General features: G+C 40.0%; 1 protein-coding gene and 1 pseudogene across 1 annotated transcript in view; one reads left to right on the top strand and one right to left on the bottom strand.

Annotated features, from left to right (window-relative positions):
• Positions 1-18,347, bottom strand: part of FGF2 (fibroblast growth factor 2) — a 74,991-nt gene that overhangs the window by 34,030 nt on the left and 22,614 nt on the right.
• LOC119529829 lies at positions 4,189-7,961 on the top strand (annotated as a pseudogene).

The raw sequence follows: 18,347 nt of genomic DNA, 5'->3' as shown, positions 1-18,347 counted from the left end.
CTTATCATGGTGGGGTTCTTTTTACCTGTTGCAAATATATTTATAGTTTCACAATTCTCAAGGAAAATAAACTAAATGACATAGCAAAGAAGACACAGGCCTTACTCAATTTCCCAATCTATTTCCTATGTTTATTATTCATTCACTCATTCAACAAATTGGTGTTGGGTGCCTCTTATGCACCAGGATATATTCTAGCAGCTAGAAATACAAAAGTGACCAAAAGTGCTGAGCATGAAAAACTAGATCTCATATATGTATATAGAGTACCTAGGATAATAAGCAAATAAATAACAAAGATTAGCATCCTTAATTACATTCTTGCTTTTTCATTTCTTTTTTCTTTTCTTTTCTCTAAACTTTTATTTTTTTATTATTTTATTTTGTGTATTATCCCAGAACCCGACACCACACATCCCAATCACTTCACAACTCAATTGGCTAAATTTAAGTTTAGAGATAAGAATATTAGACAGCCAGATAGCTCATTAAGATTCTTAGCAAATACTCAGTTTGCAAACAAGGTTAAAATTGGGAATGGTATAAAAGAAAGAGAAATAGAGGGAAGAAAGGAAGGTAGGTAGAAAGGAAGGAAGGAAGGAAGGAAGGAAGGAAGGAAGGAAGGAAGGAAAGCAGGAAGGAAAGAAGGAAGGAAAGGAGGGAGGGAGGGACTGAGGGAGGGAAAGAGGGAGGAAGAAGAGAATGGAAGAGAGAGAGAAAGAAGGAAGGGAAGGAGAGAAGGAGAGATGGAGGAAGGAAAAGAGGGACCTTAGAAATCCCTGAGTTCCTTTATTAATACTCAATCAGAGCAGGGCTTTATGAATTCATCAAATCTTTCTGTGCATCAATTTTTATATTCTTAAGGTAGAAATTTTATTATGTGACTTAAGACTGTTGAAAACGACAAAATATTAAAAACAGTCTAATTAAAATAATATATCTGTAGTATCTAATTTATTACCATATTATTTTTAATTCTAAGTCATACCATTTAATTTATGCAATTTAAAATAAGTTTGAAAAGTTGCAGCTAATTTATGCCAAAGACTGGACTGTTAGAGAAATTTCAATCCATGAAAACCTACAAAAACCAATTTCCTCAGATATTTCACCTACTATATTTATTACTTCATGTCCTAAAAAGGAAATGTTTGAGATAGCTGAGCAACAGATAAGAGCAAGTGTAACATAATACGCAAATAGCTGTGGCTATCAGATGATTCCTGATTCTTGCCTTCAAGAATACCAAGCTGCTTGCCTTGAAAAATGGTAATGACTTTAATTCTGTGGTGGCATCAGATAATTAAGTTAGACTGATAGCAAGCAAGAGGGAAACAGTAAGAACTCTGACTATCTTGCATTTTGTGGCATTCCAGAAGCTCCAGGTGCAATACAGGGGCAAAGCAGAGCTGCAGAGCAACAAAAGTAATCTTCAGAGATAAAAAGAAAAAGAGTTCAGAGTTCCAATGCTCATCAGTAAACAGCTAGTAAATAGGTCAACGGGTACACAACACACCTTCCCTCACCTTTCCACAGCTGCCAGGGGTTATAGGCAATATGTGTCTGCACTAAATGTCCACCAAGGACATTTCTTGCCCTGCTTTCTGGAGGTAGTCGATTTCAGGTGGGAAAATTCCATCAACCTTTGGCAGAGGCATTCTCTGGCAAGAAGAGATGCACTACGGACACCTCAGTCATCTGGAGCTCAGGACACAACACTGGCTCCTGGCACAGAACACAAAGCACATGCACCTATAAATTAATACCTGGCTTCCATCTCCAAAGGCACCAGTGCATAATTGTTAAAAGCTCTTATCTTCCCAGAGGCCAGCTGTTGGAGAAATGCTTCAAAAGAGTTTCTAAAATTAAATCAGTCACAAAATTATAGAAATGAAGAATAGATTAGTAATTGCCTGGGTTCAGGGATGGCGGGGGAGAAATGACGGGAGGAGAGGTTTGGGCTGTAAAAGGGCAACTGAGGAATCCAGGTGGTGATGGAAACATTCTGCATCTTGACTGTATCAATGTCAACATCTTGGTTGTGATACTGTACTACAGTTTTGTTGGCAGTAACTGGATAAAGGGTATGATGGATTTCTCTGGATTATTTCTTACAGCTCCATGTGAATCTACAATTACCTCAAAATAAAATCTTTTGGAGGATTCCCAGGGAAGATGTGGAGTAGGGAGCTTCAGGACTCAGTCCTTCCACCAAAACAACTACTAAACAGGCAGGAACTGTCTGAAACAACTATTTTGAAATTCCAGAGGCCAGAAAAACACTGTACAGCATCCAAGGAAGTGTGGGAAGAAGAGGCTGATAAACTATAGTGAAGAACAGTAAACTGCTCTCTGTGTGGCGGCTACCAGCGCCATCCCCTACTCTTGTGGCAGGCCACCTTGGGGTCCAGTCCCTGGCTAGCTGCTGGTAACAGAAAGGGACACAACAGTCTTTTTACCCAAGAACAGGGGTGAACAGATGATTGCAGATCACAGCCTTTGATTAGGACAGCTGTCAGCCTGGCTTTGAGGGTAGCTACTGTTTCAACCAGCCGGAACGAAGGCAGTGACAGCCATTTTCAACCCTGCCCTGACAAATGCAGCTGCAGCCAGTTTCAACCCTCCCCGGACAGAGGCAGAGGAGGTGGAGATTTAAGACACTGTGCTTCCTCAGGGCAGCGGTGGGCAGTTAGCTGAAGGGCTGCATTTACTGGGCAGACCAGGAAAGCTCAGCTTTGAGGAACCATCAGAGAAGCTTTTGGCACCCTTTCTGATCTCTCCAGGACACCTTGGAGCCGGTCTGCACACCCTTCGTGGGTCCCTGGTCCTTTTATGGCTGCAAAAAACTATGTCTGGAAACTCCTCTCTAGGTGACCCTCCTCCCAGAATTTGCACCCCCACTCCCACCCCAGGCAATAGCATCTTGGGACAATGAAAGGAGTGTAAAAAACTATGGAAGTAGACAGCCTGGGACAAAGGCTTCCAGCTTCAAACACCTGGGAGAGGAAGGTCTGTCTCCTGGGAAACAGAGGAGACAATCAAACTCCTGTAAACAGAGAACTCGCACACAACTAACAAGCAAAAGCCCAGGACAAGACAGAGGCCCAGAAAGACAGAGAAAACCCTGCACACTGCATTTGCCTTGGGCAGACCATTCTGATAGGTGGGCTGAAGCTCAAGAAAATCTCTGTCTCATCCCCAGCTGGTTACAAAACCAAGAAACAGACATCCCAGGGAGTAAATCCGAGAGTTAACACCTTATATTTACAGTGTGCAACAAGAGTATAAGACAAATAAAGAAACAGTAAATGATGGTCTATCCAAAGGAAGAAGATAAAAACCCAGAAAATACCAACAAGGAAGATGAGAATGTGGACATACCAAATAAAACCTTTAAAAAAGTGATCTTTAAAATGCTCAAGGAGATGAAGGAAAGTACAGCTAAAGAAATAAACAATATCAGGAAAACAATGAATAAACAATATGAAAGTCTAAGTAAAGAGACATAAATTTTAAAACGGAACCAAACAGAACTACTGGAGGTGAAGACCATGATAAGAGAAACGAAAAATTCCCATGAGGGTTTGAAAAGGAGATTGGATCTGGCAGAAGGAAAAATCAGTGCACTTGAAGACAGCTCACTTGAAATGAGTCAGGCTGGGGAGAAGAAAGGAAAATAAAACATTCAAAGCAAAAAATAACCTAAGACAGCTATGGGACACCAAGAAGAGCACCAATAAACGTATTATGGGAGTTGCAGAAGGACAAGAGAGAAGGGGGCAGAAGGAACAATCAAAGAAGTAAAGACAGAGAACTTCGTAAACTCAGCACATCCAAGAAGGTCAGAGAACACTAAACAGGACAAATATGAAGAAAAATACACCCCATCATACACAGATTACTCTATCAAATGGAAAGGACAAGGAGAATATACTGAAAGCTGCAAGAGAAAAACAATGTGTTATGTACAAGAGAGTCCTACTTAGACTGAATACCAATTTCTCATCAGAAATCATGGAGGCAAGAAGGCAGCGGGTTGAAATAGTTAAAGTGCTGAAAGAAAACAATTGCGAGCCAAGAATTTTATATCCACTGAAACTCTCTTTCAAAAATGAGTGCAAGATTAAGACACTCAGACAAACAAAAGCTAAGGAAGTGCATGACCACTAGACCTGCCCTACAGGCAATGACGAAGGTTCTTCAGACTGAAAGGAAAAGACACTAGACAGTGGTTCAAAGCAGAATAAAGAAATAAAGACCTATGGTAAAGGTAGCCATTTGGGTAATTATAAAGACCAGTATTAATGTATAATATTGTTAGGTATGTAACCCACGTCTTACTTCCTAAAAGTGCTAAAATGCAAATACATAAAAGGTAATGATACTGTTTCCACAGGGGTCCTGGCAGAGGGCAACAGCCGGATCTGCCCTGGGATGAGCAGCGTGATTTAACACTGCTTTGTCGCAGTTTTGCAAGTTGGAAATGTTCTGTCTGTGGATCTCAGAATTTTCTAAGAAATGGAGGAGCCTCAGAAAAACGATATGAACATGATGAGCCTTGAAAAATATGACTCACTCAAAAGCGCCAGCCCTCAGATTTCCGTTAGCAAATTTTCATGCCACTGCTGTTACGACATCCTGGTTAACCCTACCACCTTGAACTGCCTAGCTTTGTGGTAGGCATCTTTGAAGAAAACAGTGTCCAGAATGCAGAGAAAAATGGGAAGGTTTCCCTAAAGTCAATATTCTCCTCAAGGATGCCATTAAAAAATTATTCCCTGATGTCACAAGAATGAGATTTGAAGACGTTCAGCAAACTCATGACATAGTCCAGACTCTTGCAGCCCTTCAGAAATATGGGAATGATCAGATTTCCTCTGCTCCCAACACAGGCCAAGTGAATCAGTGGAGAGAAGGAAGATTCTTTTCCAGAGTGCTCACAGCTTTAACTGGTGTGGCAATTGCTTTTAACTTTGACAGAGGAGGAATTTTCAAGGATGCTATATACCATAGAAAATAGCAGCCACAGAAGAGTCATCTTCATGCAACTGGAGTATGTCAAAGCCCTAGGTGTGAAGTGCCCCCCAAATCTCTGGGAATATAAGGCTGTGAACCCAGGCAAGTCCGTGTTTCTGCAGTAGGCCCTCAGAAGCTCCCCAAAACTTAGTCTCCTGTACCTGCACCAGACACGTTCCTTCCCTTCATCCATGCCATCTGCCCTTCTGCAAGAAGATGTTTCTGGGAGGATATCATCTCCAAGCTTCTGGTTCTTAGAGAGCCCACATGAAAGCAATGGGGAGAATTCTTTGTCAAGTATTACTTCCTCCCATACTAGCTGATTGCAGAATTTCCTCAGGACTGGCTGGACGTCCATTACTGGGTGTCACGGTTTCTCACTGTCAATGCCATGTTACTCTTAGTTCTGGAATTATTCTCCTTTTGGAGGAGTTGGTCAAGAAGTGAAATGAAGTCTGTGCTTCAGAGGATGTGGAGCCTATTTTTGGAAAGTCTCAACACAGGGACTCTTTGTGGCCATGTTCTGGCCCCTCATTCCTCAGTTTGTTTGCAACTGTTTATTTTACTGGGCCCTGTACTTTTACCCAATTATTAACATTGATCTCGTGGTCAAGGAAGTTCAGTGGCTGGAAACCCAAGTGTTGTGACTGGCATGCCCAGGCTCTGAGGGCCCCTCCCAGCCTGTCTGACGTTGTGTTTTGATACTTGAAAGGCAGGCAGGAGGGAGGAAGTTCCTATTTGCTACCCCTAGTAAACAAGGTGCTGCTTTGTGTGTAAAGGTTATAACCCAGTCCTCTCTCCCTCCCCCGGTGGCATCGGGACAGCAGACACTGACACCCAGAGCACAGCACTCCGGTTGACTGGCCAACCCAGCAGCAGCAGCTCCCACCCAGCCACCTTCCTCACAGGGACTCATGAGGTTCAGTCCATACTGGCTGGCAAGACCCTCAGAGTCATCAGAGGATGCGGTATGGTCCACATCAGAAAGCTGCCATGTCAGCAGTACCCCTTGCCCGAACTTCAGCCAACGACAAAGGCTCCGGGGTGAGTGGGGGCCCTAGACAGAGAGTCCGAGGCCAGGCTGGTGAGGGCCAGGCCTGTGCTGCAAGTCAAGGTTAGGGAAATGCAGGTAAGATTTTCTCATAAGCATAGACAGCTAGTTGCACATAAAAAAATACAGATGAAAAACCAATATTTGATTGTGATTCTGTCTTAATGAAAGATTCGCGAGAAAGTTTCAGAGTGAAACCTCTAAAAGGCTTCAGTTTGAGACTAGAATGATGATTCTTCTAAGCACTGGAGTTTGAATCCTTTTCTCTGAATGGAAGATTGAGTGGGATGCCAGGCAAGTAGTGGAGGGTAATTCACACCAGGCAGAACTGCCTCCCAGCTACCCTAAAATCATTCTTGTCTTGATTTTAAGAATTTAATCTGTCAAATAAATTCCAGGACAGCCCCTTTGTTCAAGGAAACATTTTGTAAATGAAACGTGCACTGCTTTTTGTTGTCTTGTTCTGATGTGTATTTACCAAGTGCTGAAATTGTAAATAGAAATGAGATCAACTATGCCTTTTATTTCCCTCTGTGAGAAAACAGCAGGTGTGAAATGCGATCTGTCTGACGACCTGAGCTCACAGCGATAAAGTGTTTTTTTTGTTTGTTTGTTTGTTTGTTTGTTTTTGGTAATTCCATAAATCATTCATTTATCCCTTGTTATCTTTGAATGAAGATGTCCTCAACCCTGGCAGCTGAAACTCTGAAGAAATTACTTGCAATAAAAATAAAATTTTTCTACAGATAAAAAAAGCAATGATAAATCTATGTTTTGGAACATACATTTAAAAGTTTTCATTCTACAATTCAATCTTGACTGAACACCCTCAACGAGCCCAAAATTACTCTAGGCGCAAGGGATAAGATATGAACCAAAATCTCTGCTGTCTTGGGACTTACATTCTAGTGCAATTTCTTAATTTAAGATTCAACTAGTGTTTGCACCTTAACACAATGTAACACTACATAAAAATGTGGTGAGACCGTTACGTCTCATTTGATGATTTGATTCTAACAATCTTGGGGAAAATATATGGAATGATTCTAAGAGGAATCATTATTTGAAAAACTTTGCTTAGTCTACCTAAATCCTCTATAATTCAGAGTCTAATTATGTGGTCTGTGGCATATTCTGTCATCATGGGTTTTCGTTTTCTTCCCTTCTCTATTTTTCATCACTTCTGAGTACTTTCACTAAGAGGTGAGGATACAGGGGCACAGGAAAGAAAGATAAAGCTCAAATATCATTTTTGCTACCTGTTTTTCACTGTATTAATAATTAGGTGGTAGAAGTGGGTCATTTAAAGACATGACAAAATAGATTTTTTTTGAGCCTCAGATACTAAACATCTACAGATTTTAATATTTTTCACTAGTAAGAGAACCCCAAGATCTGCTCTGGTAACTCCAGAACATTTGATCACTTCACATTTCATTGCATTTCCTGCAGTGTTTACTGACTTCTTGGTGGACTGGCTAACAAATAAACAGGAAGTTCTTTGTTCCTGGGTAGGGATCTGAGCTACTTCTGAGAAGGTGTCTTTTAGCAGAGGTGAAAGCACCAGATTTTAGAAGGGTTGCTCTGTTGTCTGAGGAAAGCAGCTTCAGAAACAAACATGAGAAGAGATCGACATCCTAATACGGAACAAATTGTTTAAGAAGTCAGATCTTCAATCAGGGTTGGCAATAGCTATAACTGAAAAGTATTTTCAGTGAAAAAACACTGTTCATGTTTCTAAATTTTAGTTCTATAACCAATTCTTGAAAAATCCTTATCAACCCCTGTGCCGGTTTGGATATATTATATCCCCCAAAATGCCATGTTCTTTGGTGCAATCTTGTGGGGGCAGATGTATTAGTGTTGATTAGGTTGGAATCCTTTGATTGTTTCCATGGAGATGTGACTCAATCAACTGTGGGCGAGACCTTTGATAGGATAATTTCCATGGAGGTGTCACCCCACCCATTCACAGCAGGTCTTAATTCAATCACTGGAGTCGTATAAAAGTGTTAAAAGATACAGAAGGAGGTGCAGCAGCCAGGAAAGACACTTTGAAGAATGCACAGGAGCTGAGAGTGGAGCTGGAACTCAACCTTGGATCAGGAGACACCAGTCACGTGCCTTCCCAGCTAACAGAGGTTTTCCGGATGCTGTTGGCCTCCTTTGGTGAAAGTATACTTGTGTTGATGGCTTCACTGGGACATTTTCATGACCTTCAGACTGTAGATTTGTAGCCAAATAAACCCCCTTTATAAAAGCCAATCCATTTCTGGTATTTTGCATAACAGCAGCATTAGCAAACTGGAACAACCCCTTTGGTCTGTCTCAGAGTAAACTGAGTTTAGCATTCAAGAAACAGTGTGAAAATACTTGTACAAAGAGGGTAGCAAACTCAAAAGCCTACAGGAGCTAAGTAGGTAACATTTAAGAGTGAAGCAGCTTCTTGGATGCAGAGTAGCAGGAAGTAATAAGGACTGTGACAAACACATACCCCAAACTAAAGGGGCAGCCACTATTCAGTGCCAGCCAATTTTTTTTTAATTAGTACATAGACACACACACACACACACACACACACACACACACACACACACACACACCAGAATTTGGCTTGTGAGTAACCAACATGAAATCTGTGTCAAAGGCAGTTAATCTGGCAAGAGTACTCTGAAATCCTAAGCAGCTCAGAAAACAGTTAATTTCAGTGACAAAAATATCAGGTGCCTCAAGCAAGTATTTTTGCAACCAATCCAAAATCCCCAAGAAATGGAACACCTCCTGATTACAGCCTTTTCTTGGCAATTCTTTCTCCCTTTTTGAAATACTTCTTGGATGATTTGTGAGAGCCTGAGGTTTCTCTCAAAGCTAAGTAAGTGCCCCTTGGAGGTAATGCAACCAGCTTGGTTGGCCATGCACGTCTCCGAGGAGTGCATGCCAATTAGCTGGGCCGTTTGTGTTCCTGGCACTCCTTTCTGGATTGAAGAGTTCACATTCATCTACAAAAATCACACAATTCAGGCAGCTCAAGAACAGAAAACAGAGCAGCATGTGTGTGCCTGAGGAAAGAGGAGCTCTGGGGGAAAGGCAAGTAGGGGCACAGGGTGGGGAAGGGAAGCTGCCCAAAGTGTTCCAGTTATTTAACTACACTCTCCCACACAGCCATTCTAACTTAATGGTAAAATCATTAGGAAAACACCTTTCAAAGCAGACTTAAGACAAGAGAGTTTTATTTGACTCTCATGAAAATGCCCCAGGCAGCACGTCCCTTAATCAATGACGAGCATTACTGCAGCCTCCAATTTGGAAAACCACGATTCTAGCCAAACTGCTCAAGGCCCATCTCCAAAACTTCTGAGGAGGCCCTTGCAAGGAAAATTCTCCTCTGCATCCCCAGCATGACATAGGAAGTTGGAAACAGCTTGAGTGCCTGAAAGTCTCCAGTAAGAAACAGGGCCCCTTCTTCGGCTGTGCTGAGAATTTAAAGGAATAAAACAGGATCACAGTAAAACAAAATCATGGCTCTACCCTCAAGAATCCAGCCGCTGGGAAGTACAACTTAATAAAGTTAGGTGGACTACTCTGGACTTCTTTAAAATATATTTGAAACTGTCATTGGAAGCCAGCAGGGCCTGGGAAGTTCCTCGCCAAAAATAATGTTTGTCATTTTCTTCTTACACAATCTTGTTTACTGAGGCTAAATACTATCACTGGGTTCAAAAATACTCTGAATTTGATTGAACTTAAATGTTTGGAAATGGACAGAGGGGACAGTAGCATGTTATTTTGGGAATAACATCAGTGGTGAATGGCATGAGAATATGGTGGAAAAGGAAAGTTTAGAGTCATGTATGTCACCAGAAGAAAAGCTGGAGGTTAAAACATGGGAATGTATAACACAGTAAATCTTGTGGCGGACAATGTGATTAACTGTACAAATATTTAAAAGTTCTTTCATGAACTAGAACAAGTGTATGACACTATTAGAAGGACTTAATTTATGGGTAAAAATGTCCCTATTGCAAACTATGACTGTAGTTAACAGTAATATTTTAATACTGTTTCATCAACAGTAACAAATGTACAACACCAATACTACGGGTCAATAACGGGGTTAAAAGGTATGGGAGGATTTCAGTTTTCTTTTTTATTTTTATTTCTTTTCTGGAGTAATGAAAATGTTCTAAAATTGATCATGGGGTATATGCACTGTGATGATACTGTGAGCCAGTGATTGTATACTTCGGATGGTTTGTATGGTATATGAATATATTTCAATAAAATAGCATTAAAAATACTCTGACTTTGAAATAGGAATAAACAGTTCTCAAAATAATGTCAGCAAATAACTTAATATGCTTGCTAAACTTCCTTATGTTAATGCTTTTCTATCTCCACCATTTTAAAATACTATTACCTCAAGGTGGCAAGATGGTGGCATAGAGAGGAGTGGAAGTTAGTTAGTCCCCTGCAACAACTAATAAACTACCAGGAACAACTAGTAAACAATCTGGAATAACTGCAGGGGGACAACTGTGACTGTCCACACATCGTACACCAACCTGGATTGGGAGGAATGCCTGAGATTGCAGCATAAAATCTGTAAGTAAAAATTGCAGAAATGAGCCAGGAGCCCTCTCCCCCCAGAGCAGGCCAAATGGCAAAACCTCTCTGTGATAGAGAGCACCACTCTCTGAACAAGCGAATATACCTCAGTCCAGCTCCAACTGTGGTCTTAATTAACAAACGTGGACTGCTCAATACAAGCTACACATCACCAATGAGCAGACAGAGGCTTTTAGTGACAACTGACCTTAAAGACCCAGAAGACTCCACTGTCCCAGGACGGGGAGACCAAGAGACCAGGTGTTGCCTCTGGCTGATGAGTGAAATTGGGGGTCTGTGGACTGGCTCTGAAGGGAGCTTTCTGTCGCTTTTTCTATCTCTCAACCTAAGCAGCTCAGTGGAGAAAACCCCAGCCATTTTCAGTTCACAGCACACTGACCCAGACAAGGGTGGAGAAAGCAGAGTCAGAGAGACAAAGAGCCTATTTAAATGCTGATGATAACTCCCTAGGAGGTGTATCTTCCCAAACAGGAGGAAGGTGGTGCCCAGCTCCACTGCCGGCCTTCCACTCAGAACCAGACTCCAGAGCCTGGGGAAAACAGCCATGGGCCACACTTCCTTACACCAGTCAGGAGTGATGGGCTGACAGGTCCACCTGATGGGCAGGTTAGGAAAAGCACAGAGGCTAGAGGACTCAAAGGGTGTGTAAATCTTCTAAGACACACCCTCAAGGAAACCTGACACTGAATATTGCCCCATTCTGAACCTGAGCCTCTTCTGGTCTGGGAAAACCTGATTGGGGTAACCAAGGAAAACAGATGCCTAGACAATAGAAAACTATAACCTACACTAAGAAAAATGAACATATGGCTCAGTCAAAAGAGCAAACTTACACTTCAACTGAGACACAGGAATTGAAACAACTAATGCTAAATCAATTCAACAAGCTTGGGGAAGATACGGCAACCTACACTAAGAAAAATGAACATATAGCTCAGTCAAAAGAGCAAACTTACACTTCACCTGAGACAAAGGAATTGAAACAACTAATGCTAAATCAATTCAACAAGTTTAGGGAAGATATGGAAAAGAGGTGAAGGGTATAATGAAAACACTGGGTGAACATAGGTAGAAATCGAAAGTCTGAAAAAACAACTGGCAGAATCTATGGAAATGAAAGGCACAACACAAGAGATGAAAGACACAATGGAGCCATACAACAGCAGATCTCAAGAAGCAAAAGAAAACACTCAGAAGATGCAGAACAAGACACATGAAATCCTACACACAAAAGAACAGATAGGGAAAAGAATGGAAAAATATGAGCAACATCTCAGGGGAATTTAATGACAACATGAAACACATGAATGTATGTGTCATGTGTGTCCCAGAAGGAGAAGAAAAGGGAAAGGGGGCAGATGCAATAATAAAGGAAATAATCAATGAAAATTCCCCATCTCTTATGAAAGACATAAAATTACAGATCCAAGCAGTACAGTGTACCCAAAACAGAATAGATCCGAATAGGCCTATGCCAAGACACTTAATAATCAGATTATCAAACAACAACAATGAAGAGAGAATCCTGAAAGCAGCAAGAGAAAAGCGATCCATCACATACAAAGGAAGGTTGATAAGACTATGCATGGATTTCTCAGTAGAAACCATGGAGGCAAGAAAGAAGTGGTGTGATATAGTTAAGATACTGAAAGAGAAAAACTGCCAACCAAGAATCCTATATCCAGCAAAATGGTCCTTCGAATATGAGGGAGAGTTTAAAATATTCTCTGACAAACAGACAATGACAGAATTTGTGAACAAGATACCTGCTCTACAGGAAATAATAAAGGGAGCACTACAGACAGATAGGAAAAGACAGGAGGGAGAGTTTTGGAACACAATTTTGGGTAATGGTAGCACAGCAATGTAAGTACACTAAACAAAGATGACTGTGAGTATGGTTGAAAGAGGATGGTTAGGAGCATGTGGGACACAGAAGGAAAGAAGAAAGATAAGAACTGAGATCGTATAACTCAGTGAAATCTGGAGTGCTCAAGAACTGTGATAAAAGGTATAAATATGTTTTTACATGAGTCAAGTTGTTAAAAATAGTGTGTTATTGAAGGAAAAATACAATCAATGCAAACTAGAGACTACAGTTAATAGAAACATTGTATTATGCTTCCTTTAATGTAGCAAAGGCAATATATCAAAGCTAACTGCATATAAGAGGGGAACATAGGGAGGAGTACGGGACTCTTGGCATCAGTGTTGTCTGACTCTTTATTCTGCTGTGGTTTAATTCTATCTTTCCTTTTGCTGCTTCCTAGCTGTCACAGGTTTTTTTTTCTTTCTTTTTTCTTTTTCTTTTGTCTCTCTCTCTTCTTTGACTCTTCCTCCTGCTTTGTGGAAGAAAGATGTCCTTGTATAGATAGTGGTGATGGTGGTGAATACATAAATATATGACTATACAGGGAACCATCGATTATTTACTTAGGATGGAATGTATGGTATGTAAACAAAACTGCCTTAAAAAAAAAAACAGGTTGATGATGAAACCTTGAGGCCACTATATTGAGTGAAATAAGTCAGACACATAAGGACAAATATTGCATGGTCTCACTGATATGAACTAATTATAATATGTAAGTTCATAGACATGAAATATAAGTTACTAGGATACAGAATGAGGCTAAAAAATGGGGAGTGGCTGCTTATCATGAGCAGAATGTTGAACTAGGTTGAACTTAAGTGTTTGGAAATGGATAGAGGTGACGGTAGCACATTGTGAGAATAACTAACAGTGCTGAAGGGTGTGTGAATATGGCAGAAAGGGGAAACTCAGAGTCACATATGTCACCAGCAGGAAAACTGGAGGTTAAAAGATGGGAATGTATAAAACAGTGAATCTTGCAATGGGCAATGTCTGTGGTTAACTGTACATATATTAGAAATCTCTTTCATGAACTACAACACTATAACCAAAAGTCAATAATAGAGAGGCATATAGGAAAAAATTTTTACCATTGCAAACTATATACTACAGTTAGTAGTATTTTAACATTCTTTCATCAACAGTAACAAATATACTATACCAATACTATGAGTCAATAATGGAGGGGGGGTGGTTAGAGGTGTGGGAGGATGTTTCCTTTTTTTGTCTTTTTTTCTTTTCTGGAGTAATGAAAATGTTTTAAAAATTGAAAAAAAATTAATTGTGGTGATGGATGCATAGCTGTATGATGGTACTGTGGTCAATTGATTGTACACTTTGGATCTTTGTATAATTGTATGGTAGGTGAACAATCTCAATAAAATTAAATTTAAAAAAATACTATTCCTCATTTCAAGAAGAACCTATTTTTTCAGTGTCCTATTTTGAAAATCTTATCTGATCAAAAAGGCTTGCAGGTCTAAAGAGAAAAGATATAATGACTTTCTTTTCCTCTGTTCTTAATAGATTTTATATGCTCCATCAAGCTCACTTAACTAGCTAAGCCTTCCGTTCATCCCACCTTGTCTCAGCATCTAGAGTGCATACAATGAGTGCTTAACAATGTCTGTTCTTAATGTGAAGATAATTCACAAAATGGGTTTTGCATCTCTCTTGATTTAATATATAATACCATACATCCTTTTATTTGACTCTGTTGATATCCATTTTATTTCATGAAAGGTAAGAATCCAGCTAAGGTTTGTTTATATTCTTCATCCAGTGAACATCTATGAAGCACACACTGTGTGCCGAGCACAGCACTCAGACACACACCGTTCCATTTAACAAAGATAACAGTAAAAATAGATGGTGTGGGCATGGATGCACAACCAACTGAAGCAGGAATAGTGCCGTGGTCAAAGAACAGTTGTGAGATTTTTAAAAATTAAGGAATTCTGTGGAAAGGATCTAAATTCTAATCCCCTGAAATATTTTGATTCCCTTTTTGTCTCCCTCTTAATTCTCAAAAATACAAATAGAAACAACAGAAACTATTCTTCTTTATATCATATCTATAAGGATTTTACTCCACAACCATATCACTTCCTCTATTCCTCTCTCTGTTCTAATATATTTATTATCTAGATTGGCAAACTCTCTTTTTTAGTATCTCCGCTCATCATTCCCTAATTCTGGAGGGTGGATGACATACAATAGTAAAAAATAGAGTTGTGTAAATGGAGTAGAGTCAGATATTTTAGGGCCTCAGAAAAAAAAAGGAAGGTTAGGTTGAATGCAACCCAAAATATAAGCATATAAGAAATGTGTCAGACTGAAAGTGGTGTTTAAAGAATATATAACTGAAAGGTTCCTCCAACAGTCCATGGGTAAGATAAGAATGCAGACTGTAATGGTATCAATAAGCATGAAGAACGAAGGAAGAAATACCAAGGTTTGCCGAATTCTGGATTTGGGTTACAAATAATAAGATGAAAAAAAGTTGTGTTTAGGTTTTCAACTTGGAAATATGAAAATTGATATGTAATAATTTGGAGGGAAAGTTGATAAAATGGGGATGTTCAGTTTATGACCTAACACCTTGCATAGTTCCATGCTCACCAAAGAGAAGAGTCAATTGTTTACTTGAATGGAATTGAAGTTACTCAGGATTGAGATATTAGAAGGACATCCAGTTGAAGATGTTTTCAGACAGAAGGGATTTAAATTTTTTATTTTGAGATAATTTCAAACTTACAGTACAGTTGCAAAAATAATACAAACCACATTCAGAGAATGCCAATATGCTCCAGTCCCCAAATACACAGATCGCCAATTTTAACATTTTGCCACCTTTGCCATATTGCTCTGTCTACTTAACATTTACAGCAGGTTACATACATCATACTCCTTGAACACATAATAATTCTATGTGCATTTCCAATGAACAAAGATATTCACTTTTGTAATCACCTTAAGTTCAGTTATTGAGTTCAAGAAATTTAATGTTGATCAGACATGGGACATGCTTTATCTTGTTTGGAGTTTGATGGGCATCTTGGATGAGAATATTCATATCTTTCATTAATTTGGGGAAGTTGTCAGTCATACTTCATTGATATTGTCTCTGCCCCTTTCTCTCTTCTCCTCCTGTGACTCCCCTAATGTGTATACTGGAATGCTTGATGGTGTCCCACAGGTTCCTCAGGCTCTGTCCACTTTTCTTCAATCTTTCTTCTTTCTGCTCCTCAGACTGGATGATTTCAATTGTCATATCTTCAAGTTCACTGATTCTTTCTTCTGCCAGCTACAACTAGCTCAATCTGCTGTTTAACCTTCTAGGCAATTTTTAATTGCTCTTACTGTGGTCTTCAGCTCTGTTTGGTCCCCTGGTGAGGGGATGGGGAGGGGCCAGCCAGGGCACCATGAGATCTTACTGTTTTTTATTGGCCTTTTTGTTGATTTGGCAGTCACCCTGTTACTACAATCCTCTGTTTTCTAGAGCTTTTAGAAGAATGTTTCTCCCAGTTCTTGCTGGATGAACAAAGCTTCTGTGGGGGGACAGAGTCCTGAAGTATCTCACTCCACCATCTTGAATGGAGTAGGCTACACCAGGGATTCTGAAGCTGGATGTTAGAGGCCATTATTTTGGTGGCCCTCAATGAACCATGTTTCCTGATATGCATACCTTGCATAGCATCTCCCATACTGGCTCTGGTCTTGGCCATGTCGACTGGATTTGGCCAATGGGACATCAAGCATGCTGTAAGTAGAGAGAGGCTTGATAAGCGCCTGCATATTGGAGCTTGTCTTCTTGGAACTCCCACTCTTGAGATCCAGCCACTATGTAATAAAGCCCAAGCTAGTCTCATGGAAAGTCCATGGAGATAAAAAGAGGTCCTTAGACTTCCAGTTGCCCCCAAAAGGTACCAGACATATGAATTAAACCATCTTAGATATTCCTGTCCCAGACACCATCTGGCTGCAGCTGCATGAGAAATCTCAAACAATACAAGCAAAAGAACCATCCAGCTGAAGCCCAGCCAATCCAAGGAATCATGAGGAAAAAAAGTGGTTGTTATTTTAAGCATTAAGTTTTGAGGTGTTTGTTACACAAAAATAGACAGCTAAAGCACTGAAGAGCAGATGAGATATAAGGTTGAAAATGGGATATTTAGGAATAACAAGCAATAACAATAGCTAACATTAAGTGCTTACTATTTGACAGTACTATACACAACACACCTGCTGTGTCATTATGTTACTATTCAGAACAATCCTAATACAGTAGAAATTATTAGCTTAGTATCCTCAACTGGTAGATGAGAAAACTGGTATTTAAAGAAATTAAGTAACTTACCCAAGACTGTGTATCTAGAAACGACAGAGCTGAGACATAAACCCAGGTCTATCTGCTACCTGCACAGATGTGAAAGATGAAGCCGTGAGAAGAACCTCATCAGAGAGTAGAAATAAAGAAAGGAGCTGAGGCCAGGGCTAGGCCCAGGAAAAAATATCACTTGATTATACTTTTGCATTTCTCTCTAATTTCAGGAAGAGCTGTTCAATACATTCTATTTAAGGACTTGATTCTAGCCCTAATTAAAAAGCCAGTTGCTGTTTTCTATCTCTGTGCTTCAACTCTGATAACATTCTGTCCTTCAAGTTTCCCTTAACCCTTAAGAACCACACATTGGCTAAAGAAGTCTGGCCTCACAGGTCTACCTGCTTTAAGATCAAGGGGTTTTTAAACTCTCTCCTCTGACCATCTCCAGTGACAGGCCAGATACGAAGCACCCTCTTCCCTGGACTCATACTCTTTTCCTTTGACCAGGCCTATTTCAGATGATATATTAGCCCTTCCCAAAATCTGATTCTCTGGACCTCTTGCAGAATTTGAATCAAAAATCCTTACAGCTGAGCCTTTAGACAGCATCAAGTCCAGGCTTTTCAGTTAAAGATAAGGAAACTGAGTGTCATATTGATAAACTGCTTCACCCAAGGTGACCTACTCTATGGCTGGATATGCTGACCACAATGCCCCTTTGAAGCATGCCCCACTGTCATTTACTCAATTGCCATTCAGTGAGGAGTAGCTGGTTGAAATAATGCTAAACTTGTACATTGTTCTAAGCAGTTAATTGTGGAAGGGAGGACAAAGAGAATAGATGAAAACACCAGAAGTCTTTCCTTCCCAAAGACGGTCATCTTACGCTGCACGTCAGCAGGTGTAGGCATGCCTTTTCTGTAAAGTGCCACAGTATTTTACTCCTTATAGTAAAAAGGAATAAAAAGACAAATAGTTAACTGCTACAGTATAAAACTTTTTAAAATGCCATAAAAGTAAGTACACATGTAGTAAAGCAAATAGCTTCTGGTTCCACTAGTTACACTTCCATCCCAAAAAAGGAGCTTAAAATCACAACTATTGAATGTATTTCCTTCCCCTGTGCCACCAAAACTAGTCATTTTGTTTTCTTTTGCTTATTTCTCCTTGTCAGATTTGGAAACACTCTCTGAAGAAACTGCCAAGAGCCCCCACACAACTAATTAACTCGGGAGTTTTCAATATGCTTTGGTTTTTATGTCATATCTTATTCTTACCCTTTAAGTTACCCTTACTCATAAAATCTTAATTTCTATACTTTTCTCTCCTGTCTTTTCCTTTGAGCCTGCAGAATTCCCTTTAGTATTTCTCGTAGGGCAGGTCTCTTACTGACGAACTCCCTCAGCTTCTGTTTTATCTGTGAATATTTCAAACTCTCCCTCATTTTTGAAGGA

The sequence above is a fragment of the Choloepus didactylus genome, chromosome 3 (assembly GCF_015220235.1).
Source record: "Choloepus didactylus isolate mChoDid1 chromosome 3, mChoDid1.pri, whole genome shotgun sequence".
Taxonomy (NCBI): Eukaryota; Metazoa; Chordata; class Mammalia; order Pilosa; family Megalonychidae; genus Choloepus; species Choloepus didactylus.
This window is presented reverse-complemented; position numbering and strand designations above follow the sequence as displayed.